Genomic DNA, 12,303 nt, shown 5'->3' with positions numbered 1-12,303 from the left:
CTCTCCCTTCAGTGACCTGAAAAGAGGTTGGAGTATCCATCTTCTCTCTCAAAGCTGGAAGCTAGTAGAGCCTGAAGAAACTAGATCTCTCTTCTCTCTCAGGAGCTCTGCCTTGCCCATCATACAGATATAAGCCATTGAGTAATCAATTTCCACCATTGATGAGAGGGTCTCAGTCAGGCATCCCTTTGAATCAAAGATTATATTCCTCCCCTGAGCCAAAACTATTTACAGTTTCCAGCAAAGATCAGCTGGCACAAGCTGGAAACCTGTAACTATATAGTACAAACATGTGTATCAACATTTTAAAAACTAGTGTCTTTCCTGATATCTTAGGTAACCAACTTAGGGTACCACTCAAAGTAAAAGAAAATAAATCCACATTAACACACACACAGTAGACAATGCATTATATGGAGCATAACCTGGGAGAATACTACAGTAACAACATGCCTAATTCCATAGAGGGCATAGCACATGCAGATTTTTAAAGTACATGCACATCTGTAATACATAGCAATCAAAAGCAACAGGCCTACCCCACCAAGCAAAGTTAGCTAGCTGCAACAGTAACATTAGAAATAGGTCAATATATAAAAATACAACTTAACTCTAAGTATCAGCATATACACAAAACAATTAAAAGACATTGCTATAGTATGAATATAATGTAAAACATAGTCAAATAAATATAATTGCAAAATAAGAAACAGCCATAGCCAAACATTCACGTGAGGCATGTTTCACATCAGCGATCTCTAGTACTATTGCTTAGATACATGTGAAACTGTATCTTCCGATTTACCTGTAACATAACTTAGTCTAGTAACTGGTCTGATAGGCCTGATATTGTTCAGTTGTTTCAGTCGTATCTCACTCCTCGTGACCCCATTTGGGGTTTTCTTGACAAAGATACTGGAGCTAGGTGGCATGGTGAATAGGTCACTGGCCCTACAGTCAGGAGGACCTGGCTTCAAATCCAACCTCATACACTTGATACTTACCGGGCAAGTCACTTAATCCCAATTGCCTCCAAAAAACAAAAGCAAAACCAAAGTGGTTTGCCTTTTCCTTCTCTAGTTCATTTTACAGAATTAGAACTGAAGCCAACAGGGTTAAATGACTTGCCCAGGGACACACAGCTAGTAAGCATCTGAGGCCAGATTTCAACTCAGGAAGATGAGTCTTGAGTCAGGCCCAGCACTAGGTCTTTTATTACTGACTGATCTTTCTGCTCCTATGGCTGAGCTAGTAGTTGGTACATTCTACTTCTGATTTACATCATTCATTTCCGCCAAATTTTGAGTTACAAATTTTCTCCCCATTTTTCCCCTATCCACCGCCCCAAAATAGCAGTCCCATAGGATATCCCCTCCTCCAATCTGCTCTCTCCCATATTTTCTCCCATACCCCTTTTGACTTCTCCAGTAGGGCATGGTGGATCTCTATGCCCCAGAGCATGTATATCTTATTTCCCAATTACATGTAAAATAGTATTAATAATAGTATGTATATATATATATATATATTATTAATTAATTTATTTATTTATTTAAACATATCCCAGGGCGGAAATGAATGATGTAAATCAGAAGTTAATAAAGCATTTGAAAAATGAAAAAAAAAAAAAAGAAAGATAAAGCTTGGGGGAGATAAGAATAGTGCTCTAAGGAGCAGGTGGAGAGGACTGTTGAACACTCACCTAGGCAAAGGCTGAGTAAAAGAGACTTTCCACAGATTGTAGAGACTTTTTGACTTAGATATGGGTACTGAAAGTGATGCATCCTTTGGAGATCATGTGTATTACAGAACTGAATGCAGAGGTAAACTCCTTTTCTGTCCAGAAGGGCTGCAGAGACCCCTAGGGCACAGATTCAACCTAGAGAGCAGGAACATACTGATAGCCATTCTGACATGGCTCCTAGCCCTAGTGTGAACGAACAAATCTATAATGATCATGATGGGCAACCAATACCAACTACTAGCTCAGCCATAGGAGCAGAAAGATCAGTCAGTAACAAAAGACCTAGTGCTGGGCCTGACTCAAGACTCATCTTCCTGAGTTGAAATCTGGCCTCAGATGCTTACTAGCTGTGTGTCCCTGGGCAAGTCATTTAACCCTGTTGGCTTCAGTTCTAATTCTGTAAAATGAGCTAGAGAAAGAAAAGGCAAACCACTTCGGTATGTTTGCTTTTGTTTTTTGGAGGCAATTGGGATTAAGTGACTTGCCCGGTAAGTATCAAGTGTATGAGGTTGGATTTGAAGTCAGGTCCTCCTGACTGCAGGGCCAGTGCCCTATCCACCATGCCACCTAGCTCCAGTACCTTTGTCAAGAAAACCCCAAATGGGGTCGTGGGGAGTGAGATATGACTGAAACAACTGAACAATATCAGGCCTATTAGACCAGTTACTGAATCTGTGTTTTGAGCATATAATAAAACTTGATTTTAAAATGTCAAAAAAAAATAAGGAAGTTTATTTCTATTTCCGGAGAAATGTCACTCCAGGACAAACTCATTCTACCTCGAATTCCTCAAAGGCAGGGCAATGTTTGCTAGGGTTTTTGTTTTTTTTTATTGTAAGTCACTTTAGGCCTTGGTCCAGGGATCAAAACGTTATAGACACGGTGTACTGAGGTTAAGTGCCATTAATGACCTGACTGACGGCCCCAGAGTCAGGAGGACCTGAGTTCAGTTCCGGCCTCAGACACTTAACACCCACACAAAAAAAACTAGCTGTGTAACCTTGGGCAAGTTACTTAACCGCAATTGCCCTCCAAAAAGACAAAAAAAGAAGAAGTGTTAGGACAAAGATTCAAACCCAGAACCTCTAACTGAATCCAGAGCTCTTTTCATTGTACCATGCTACTTCCCTTGAGAGGGACATACCTTCTATCTCCCTTTGTTGTTGTTTAGTCATTCCAGTTGTGTCCAACTCTCTGTGACTCCATTTGGGGTTTTCTTGGCAAAGATACTAGAGTAGTTTGCCATTTTCTTCTCCAGCTCATTTTACAGATGAGGAAACTGAGGCAAACAGGGTTAAGTGACTTGCCCAGGGTCACACAGCTAGTAAGTGTCTAAGGCCAGAATTGAACTCAGGAAGATGAGTCTTCAGGATTCCGGGGCACTATATCTACTGTGCTACCTATCCCCCCTAGTCATTTTAAAGGCCTTCCCTAGGACTTCCATTGAGTTTGATCACCCAAATAGCACATTGCCAAAACAAGTAAGAGATAACATTGTCTCCTTTAGGAGAGTCAAGCAGTCAGGTCATTAATGGCACTTAACCTCAGTACACCATGTCTATAACGTTTTGATCCCTGGACCAAGGCCTAAAGTGACTTAAAATAAAATTAAAAAACCCTAGCAAACATTGCCCTGCCTTTGAGGAACTTGAGGTAGAATGAGTTTGTCCTGGAGTGACATTTCTCTGGAAATAGAAATAAACTTCCTTATTTTTTTTTTTGACATTTTAAAATCAAGTTTTATTATATGCTCAAAACACAGATTCAGGGTTCTAAATGGCCACTAGACAATGGAAAAAGTTCTCCTAAGGCTTATATAGTTTCCAGTTACAACAGAGAAAGAAAGAAAAAAAAAAAGATACAGCTGCCAAAAGGGAAAGGGAAAAATATACATTTTAAAGATATACTTGTGGAATTTATAGTAAATTAATTGAGGAGATTTACATGTCAAAAGATACTTAAGGAGAAAAAATTATCTCACTTCAATTTGTAAATCGATCACTAAACAGAGAGGAGTTGTCTGGAATTTATAACTACCAAATGGCTAGCATAAAACCAAGCCAAAAATGCTTTTACACCTGACCAGTTTCTTACTTTGGTTAAAATAACTGGAGGTCTCAGCTAAATTACACCATAAGAAAAGCTTTTGTTGGCTACACAATTTTTTCTTACAAACAAAATGGCCATACGGGAGCCAAATAGAAAGGAAATTTAGAACTCTTACAGTAGTGTTGGGGAATACCTAGAGGTCCTAAGATATTTCTGGAGGATAATTCCTTCCATCTTGTTCCCTTTGTGGGTGTCGGGCCTGGAGTCAGAAGAACTCATCTTCCTGAGTTCAAATCTGGCATCAGACACTTACTAGTTATGTGACCCCAGGCAAGTCAACCCAATTTGCCTCAGTTTCCTCATCTATAAAATGAGCTGGAGAAGGAAGTAGCAAGCCACTCCAGTATCTTTGCCAAAAAAACACCCCAAATTGGGTCACAAAGAATTGGACAGGACTTTAAAATGACTGAAAAGTTCCCTTTGACTGAAGGTCAGTAAATCAAGAGGCAAAGAAAGAAGCTAAAACTTGTTAGGCAGTTAACAAGTCTGCAGAGTGGTGAGACTGCTCAACCACTTTCTTTATTTTAAGAGATTGAATAATGGGTACAGGATAAACTTCCTTATTTACAAGCTCCCACCACAAAAAGTTTTTGGCAATACCTTTGTGTTCTATAAACTCATCACCTGCAGGATCAAATATAAAATCCTCTCTTTGGCTTTCAAAGTCCTTCAGAACCTGGCCCTTGCTACCTTTCCAAGCTTCTTCTACCTTATTCTCCTTCACATGCTCTGCTATGCAATGACACTGGTCTCCTTGGGGTTCTAACTCTGAAATCCTCCCACCTCCAAGTGTTTTCACTGGCTATCCCATATGCCTGGAATTTACTCCCTCCTCATCTCTGCCTCCTGGCTTCTCTGACTTCCTTCAAGACTTTGCTAAAGTCCCACCTTCTGCAAGAAACCTTTTCCAGTCCTCCTTAATCTTAGTGCCTTCCCTCTGAGACTAGCTACAATTGATTCTGAATATAATGTATTTGAACAAAGATTTTGCTTGTTGTCTCCCCCATTAAACTGTGAGGTCCTTGAGGACAGGGTCTATTTTTGTTTTTCTTTACATCCACTTTGTATTTCTTCCTTTGTATCTCTTCATATTCATCAGACATTGTGCTTGCCTGGCACACAGGAGGCGCTTAATAAAGGCTAATTGACTGACCAGCTGACTTAAGATGGTGTAAACCCTAAGCTGAAAAGTGAAAAATGAAATAAGCTAAATAGAGTTTTTGTCTACACTTGATTTTTTTTTAACTGTGTGATTTTCCCCCATTAGTTTCACCAGTTATTCTGGCACAGGAAAGAATAAGGTTGTCTGAAACACATTACTGAAGCAAAGGATACCTTGAAATCCTTTGGGTCAATGCAGCCTTTATTGAGTTCCTGCCATGTACAAGGAAAGTCCTGTGCTGGGACTGAGAGAGCCAAGGAGATTTAGTTTAAAAGAGCATGAAATTTGGCATCAGAAGATCTGATTTGGAATCTCAGTTCTGCTCCCTGTGTGGCTTTTGAGCAGATTCCTATCTGAGCCTGTTTTCTTATCTATAAAATGAAGGAGCTGGACTAGGCAATCTCAAAGGTTCTACCTAGCTATAAATCCTATCAACTAAAGTCCTCCCTTTTTTTCCTACTTGATAGTATTTTATTTTTTCCAATACATGTAAAGATAGTTTTCAACTTTCACTTTTATAAAAAAAGATTTTGAGTTCCAAATTTTTTTTCTCCCTCCCTCCCCTCCAACAGACAGCAAGCAATCTGATATAGGCCATACATCTACAATCATGTTTAGCTATGTTGTGAAAGAAGAATCAGAACAAAAATGGAAAACCACTAGAAAGAAAAAACAAAAAAGAGAGAAAATAATCTGATTCGATCTGCATTCAGACTCCATAATTCTTTCTCTGGATGTGGATAGCATTTTGCACCATGGGTCTTTTGGAATCATCTTAGATCATTTTAGTCCTGACTAGAGCTAACTCTATCAAAATTAGTCATCACACAATGTTCCTGTTACTGTTGTACAATGTTCTCCTGGTTCTGCTCATTTCATTAAGCATCAGTTCATACAAGTCTTTCCAGGTTTTTCTAAAAATCTTCTGGCTCATCATTTCTTACAGCACAATAAGTAGTATTTTATACCACAGCTTGCTCAGCCATTCCCCAATTGATCAGCCTCCAGTCCATTTCCAATTCTTCGCCACTACCAAAAAAGCTGCTATAAATATTTTTGTACATGTGGGTCCTTTTCCCTTTTTTATGATCTCTTTGGAAATTAAAGTTCCTTTGTCCTTAAGCAAAGGATTAGTTGGAGATTCTACTTACTACAATTCAGCAACTATTGATTAAGTTCCTACTACGTAAGTGCTAGGACAAAGAAGGATCCACTGTAGTTACTGCCCACAAGTTATTTACAATCCAGCAGGGAGAACGAGGTCTGTTTAGATCACTTTAATGCCATATAAAATTTAAATGCATAGAGGAGATACAGGTAAACTTCTTTAAGATTATGGGATCATAGCTTTAGAGGTGAAAAAGAAACTTAGAACCCATCTAGATTAGGGTTTTTTAATCTGTATAGGCCTCTTCTCAGAATGCTTTTATGTGATTGAAGTAAATGCTAACTTTAAGTTAGAGGTTAGGGAAAATAAATGCCATTCTCCCCCTACCCCATCCTATTAATTGATTTAAAGCCTACTTCATGTCTCCTCTCAGCTTTGTCTTTCTTTTCTTTTTTCTTTTTGAGGGGGAGGGGCAGGGCAATTGGGGTTAGGTGACTTGCCCAAGATCACATGCCTAGTAAGTGTTAGGTGTTTGAGGCTGGATTTGAACTCAGGTCCTCCTGACTCCAGGGTTGGTGGCTCTATTCACTGTGCCACCTAGCTGCCCCTCATTTTGTCTTTCTAGGTTTAACATTATTTTTTAAATAGTATTTAATTTTTTTCCAATCACATGTAAAGACAATTTTAAACATTCCTTTTTAAAAAATTTTTGAGTTCCAAATTCTCTCTCTCTCTCTCTCTCTCTCTCTCTCTCTCTCTTTCTCTCTTTCTCTTTTCTCCTTCCCTCTTCCTAAAATGGTAAACAATTTGATATGGGCTATATATGTGCAATCATATCAAACATTTCCATATTAATTATGTTATGAAAAAAGAAACTGACCAAAAGAAAAAAAACTGTTGGGAAAAAAAAGAATGTGAAAATAGAATGTCAGGTTTCATCAGTCCTTTCTCTACAGGTGGATAGCATTTCCCATAATGAGTCCTTTAGGATTGTCTTAGATCATTGTATTGTTGAGAATAGCTGTCATTCATAGTCGATAATCATACAATATTGCTATTACTCTGTACAATGTTCTCCTGGTTCTGCTTGCTTCACTTTGCATCAGTTCATTGAACATTATTTTAAAGTCAGTCTTCCTAGCTCAAGTCAATTCCACATTTATTAAACAGCACTTTTTCCTTGCCACCCCTCTTAAAAACTAGCTAGCTTTCTTAAAAGCTCAGCCCAAGTTCCACCTCCTACAGAAAGTCTGTCCTATCATAGATTCCCCTGCCATCTATTCAGGTAACTCTTAAATACCAGGTTAAGAACTCCTAATGTAGACTAGCATCTTTATTTTACTTAATGAGGTTAAGTGATTTGCCCAACATTATGCAACTAATAGTGTCAGGATTTGAACTTAGTACTTCCAGAGTCCAAGTCTACTATACCACACTACCTCTATAGGGAAAGACAAACAGAGTTCACTTCCAACTGGGGAGAATCAGGAAAGGTTGACTTTAATCTGTTATGGATCTCTTCTGTTGAGCCTATGGGCCTCTTGTCAGAGTAATGCTTTTATATGATTGAAGGAAATGATAACTTTAAGTTAGAGGTTAGGGAAAATGAATATGTCATTCCCCCCTCCCCCCCATCCTATTAATTTATTTAAAGTCATTTGACTTTAGATGGATAGACACCATCCCCACTAGACATCATCCCATATCTCTCCTCTCCCTTGTGGCTAAACTCCTTGAGAAAGCCATGTCTACTAGGTGCTTCTAACACCTCTCCTCTCACTTTCTTCTAAACCCTTTGCAGTTTGGCTTCCAACCTCATCATTCAACAGACTGACTTCTCCAAAATTACCAATGATCTTCTTGACCTAGCAGTAGCATGTGACACTGTGGATCACCTTCTCCTCTTAGATAGTCTTTACTTTCTGGATTTTTGTGACACAGCTCTTCCTTGATTCTCTTCCCATCTCTCTGGCTTCTCCTCATCAGTCTCATTTGTTGCTTCCTCATACATGCCATGCCCAATAATCATGAGTGTTTCCCAGAGTGTCCTGGATTCTCTTCTTTCTCTATGTGAGAAATACAGTTGTGAGGATCACAAGACTTCCCAGGCAGGAAGATCCACGTGATAGACCCATTCTCCCTGAAAGAACTCAGAAACAGAGTGGGCAGAGGAAAGCATTTATTATGCTTCTCGAGAGGAATGCCCACACCATACAAAAGCAAGAGCGAGCTTAAATACTATTAGTGTATTCTGACTCCTCCCCTCAGAGTCCAGATTGGTCCAGACTCCTCAAGGTTATAACTCTTCTTTACAACACTGTCACTACATGCCCTCCTTAACATGTTCCTCCTCCCAGATCAAATATCCCGTGATTAGATAATGGCGGAATCTCCATCCTTTGGGCGAGTAAGTTAATATTAATGAGGTTAGTTGAGTAGTTGCAGTAGTGAAGACACTTGTGACCTGGGTATGACCCAAGTCATTTGTCACATCCCAACCTTTCTAGTCAGGATGTGCATAACCACCATCCCTGTAAAACAGTATATGCAAGCTTATCACAAACTCCAAGTCTAGGAGCTTTACTATTTCTCAAGATTATATGTGGGAGAAAAACAAGATAAAACAAGATACCATAAAATCCCTTCTTACACTCTATACTGTCTCAGTTGGTAAACTCAGCCCCACGAGTTCAATGATCATCTCTGTGCAGATGATTCCTAGGTCTATATATGCAGTCATAGTCTCTCTGCTGAGCTATAATCAAGTATCTCCAACTGCCTTTTGGGACATCTCTACTAGATGTCCTCTAGGTTCATTGTGTTCCTCCCCAAACCCTCCCCCTTTCCTGTTACATTATCTTATTACTCCCTATTAATGTCCAGGGCATGCATCAGTGTCCTCTCAGTCACCCAAGCTTACGACCTTGGTATCATTCTAAACTCTTCATTCTCATATATCCCACATATTCAATCTATTGCCAAGTCTTGTTTCTTTTTTTTTATTTTATTTTTTTTACAGTTTACTTGCAGCACTTTTATTTTTCCTTACACAATGACATGTTGGGCATTACAATTCTCAACTCTTAGGATGACTTACAAATTTTGGTATTCTACTGTCATGTGAGAACATTAAGGCAACGTACAAAAATCTTACATAAATTAACTAGATGCACAAATTTACAGGTTGTTAATGCAAACTTTTGCAACTCAAGGTTGAGTAACTTAGCCCCATGACATTGGAGGAAAACAGTGGGTTAAGAAAAAAAAAAACTGGTTCCTAAAGGCTTGGATTCAATATGTATTCCTGCTAGAATGGTGGCAAGATGCAACACACACTTAATAAACTCTTGCCAGCCTTAGGAGAGAAATTCTGCAAGTCAGCTCTTTTAGATGCTGGAAATCTGACCTTTAGATACCCTGTACAGATCTGATGCTTTATAGAACTAAACTGTACAGCTGTTGAGTGTCAACCAGCCAGATACTATATTGCCATATTATCAGGTCAATTCTCTATGTAAGTTAGCTCTTAGCCTTACCTGTCAAAATGAAGTGACCTGTATCAGGGTTTAGATCAAAGATATGTACAACGTATGCTAAAATGTACACCAAGGGACAACTGCTAACTTGAATACGAGGTGAAATCAGTAACGGTTCAACAATCTAGAAAGTGCTGATATTTGTCTAATATCAGATACAAACTTTCCCAAGGACGAGTTTCTTTTCAAAGAAGGCTTATTCCAGTTTCATGAAGCTAACATGAGGTGTATATTTGCCAGGGCAAATTTTTACTTCGTGAATACTCATGCAGCAAATGCTATGCATCTGCTAGCAGTCCATTTGGAAGCATTTGGGATGGACAATGGATGGGCCAGACTCATCATATTCCCGCTTGCTGATCTGCATCTGCTGGAAGGTGTAGAGAGATGCCAGAATTGAACCACCAATCCAGACAGAATACTTACATTCAGGGGGAGCAATGATCTTAATTTTCATTGTGCTAGGTGCCAGGGCTGTGATTTCTTTCTGCATCCTGTCAGCAATACAAGGGTACATGGTAGTACCACCAGACAATACTGTGTTGGCATATAGATCCTTTCGGATATCAACAACACACTTCATGATAGAATTGAAAGCTGTCTCATGAATGCCACAGGATTCCATACCTAGGAAGGGTGGCTGGAAGAGGGCCTTTGGACACCTGAACCTCTCATTGCCAGTGGTGATCACCTGGCCATCAGGAAGCTCATAGCTCTTCTCCAGGGAAAAGGAGGAAGCAGCAGTGGCCATCTCCTGCTCGAAGTCCAGGGCAACATAGCACAGCTTCTCCTTGATGTCACGAACAATTTCCCTTTCAGCTGTGGTAGTGAAGCTGTACGTTCTTTCTGTCAGTATCTTCATGAGGTAGTCTGTCAGGTCACGGCCAGCCAAATCTAGACGAAGGATGGCATGGGGAAGAGCATAACCCTTGTAGATGGGCACAGTGTGGGTGACACCATCACCAGAGTCCATAACAATGCCAGTGGTTCGACCAGAGGCATACAGAGACAACACAGCCTGAATAGTAACATACATGGCTGGGGTGTTGAAGGTCTCAAACATAATCTGTGTCATCTTCCCTCTGTTGGCCTTAGGGTTTAAGGGAGCTTCTGTAAGCAGAACAGGGTGTTCCTCAGGAGCTACACGAAGTAAAAGGTATGATGCCAGATTTTCTCCATGTCATCCCAGTTGGTAACAATGCCATGTTCACTGGGGTATTTCAGAGTCAGAATACCTCTCTTGCTCTGGGCCTCATCACCAACATAACTGTCCTTCTGCCCCATTCCTACCATGACACACTGGTGTCTTGGGCGTCCAACAATGGAGGGGAACACAGCCCGAGGAGCATCATCTCCAGCAAAGCCAGCTTTGCACATGCCAGAGCCATTGTCAATGACTAGAGCAGCAATTTCTTCTTCCATTTTTGCTTAATCTGAGGCTGGGCACCGTCCTAGTCTGAGAATTTAGAGCCGGGGGAACGGAAAGGACAAATAAAAGGGGCACATCCAAAGTAGCCTATGACTGCTGCCAGCTACCACTGAGTGAGACCCAAGTCTTGTTTCTACTTTCACAACATTTCCCATATACTTCCCCTTCTCTTTACTCATAGAGCCACAACCTTTATTCAGGCCTTCATTTATCTCTCACCCATCCCATTACAGTAGCCATGCAACTGGTCTTCCCGCTTCATCCCTGAGCTGCCAGTGTAGATCTGATCCTGTTATCCCTGGTTCATTGAGGTCCAGTGGCTCCCTCTTTCTTCTGGACAAAATATAAACACCTCTCTCTGGCATTTAAAAGCCATGTCTTGGCCCTTCCCTACCTTTCTAGTCTTGTTACACTTGACTCCATGAACTCTACATTCCAGAAACACCAGTCTTCTTGCAGTTTCTCTAACATTGCCAATATTTACTAATATTCATCTCCCTGACTTTGCATTTGCTATTTCCAACACCTGCATTTTCACCTCTGCCTCTGAGTTTCTCTGGCTTCTTTGAAGTGTCAGCTCAAATCCTCCCCTCTGCAGGAGGCCTTTCCCAGTTTCCTCTTCTCCCCCAAGCAGGGCCAGTATTTCCCTCCCTCGGTCTGCCTTCCTCCCACCCTGTACATGTCTTGTATATATCAGCCTAGTTGTTAATATGTTACCTCCCTCATTAGAATTCCTCGAAGGCAGGACCTATTTTGACTTTTTTTTGTATCCTCAATCCTTAGCACAGTCCCTGGCGCCAAGTGAACACCCAATACATTTGCATGTTGACAGCCTGAACAGGTGTAAATGGGGGTGGGGTGGGGGTGAGGGAGGTTTAGGGCAGAGAGAATAGCTTGAGCACCAGGATAGCATCAGGTGTTAATGAAAGGACTGCTGTTTGACTGAAATATAGAACAAGAAGAAATAAAGCTACAGAAAAGTCAGAGGATGATTTTTCCATTTTTCTTGATGGTGCGGGTGGTGCAAATAGGAAAGAGATCTGACTTTAGTAGGCAGAGAAGGCACAGAGGTATGGATTTTGTTTCACATGCTAAATTCACTGGGAGAAGACTTTCAGAAGTGTTATGGTTTGGGGTGCTATGAACCCCGAAATGCAGGGTACAGGGCAGATCTGTCTTGAAAGACCTCGACCTTTCTTTCTTTTCAGAAGACTG

General features: G+C 40.5%; 1 pseudogene; it reads right to left on the bottom strand.

Moving 5' to 3' along the window:
- Nucleotides 1–9,108: 9,108 nt before the first annotated feature.
- Nucleotides 9,109–11,212, bottom strand: LOC138149405 (actin, cytoplasmic 2-like; annotated as a pseudogene).
- Nucleotides 11,213–12,303: the final 1,091 nt, after the last annotated feature.

The sequence above is a fragment of the Petaurus breviceps genome, unplaced genomic scaffold, assembly GCF_028583685.1.
Source record: "Petaurus breviceps papuanus isolate PSGF00001 unplaced genomic scaffold, PetGlider_PUasm1.0 90847, whole genome shotgun sequence".
NCBI lineage: Eukaryota > Metazoa > Chordata > Mammalia > Diprotodontia > Petauridae > Petaurus > Petaurus breviceps.
Note: the sequence above shows the minus strand (reverse complement) of the source record. Positions and strands in the feature narration are given on the sequence as shown.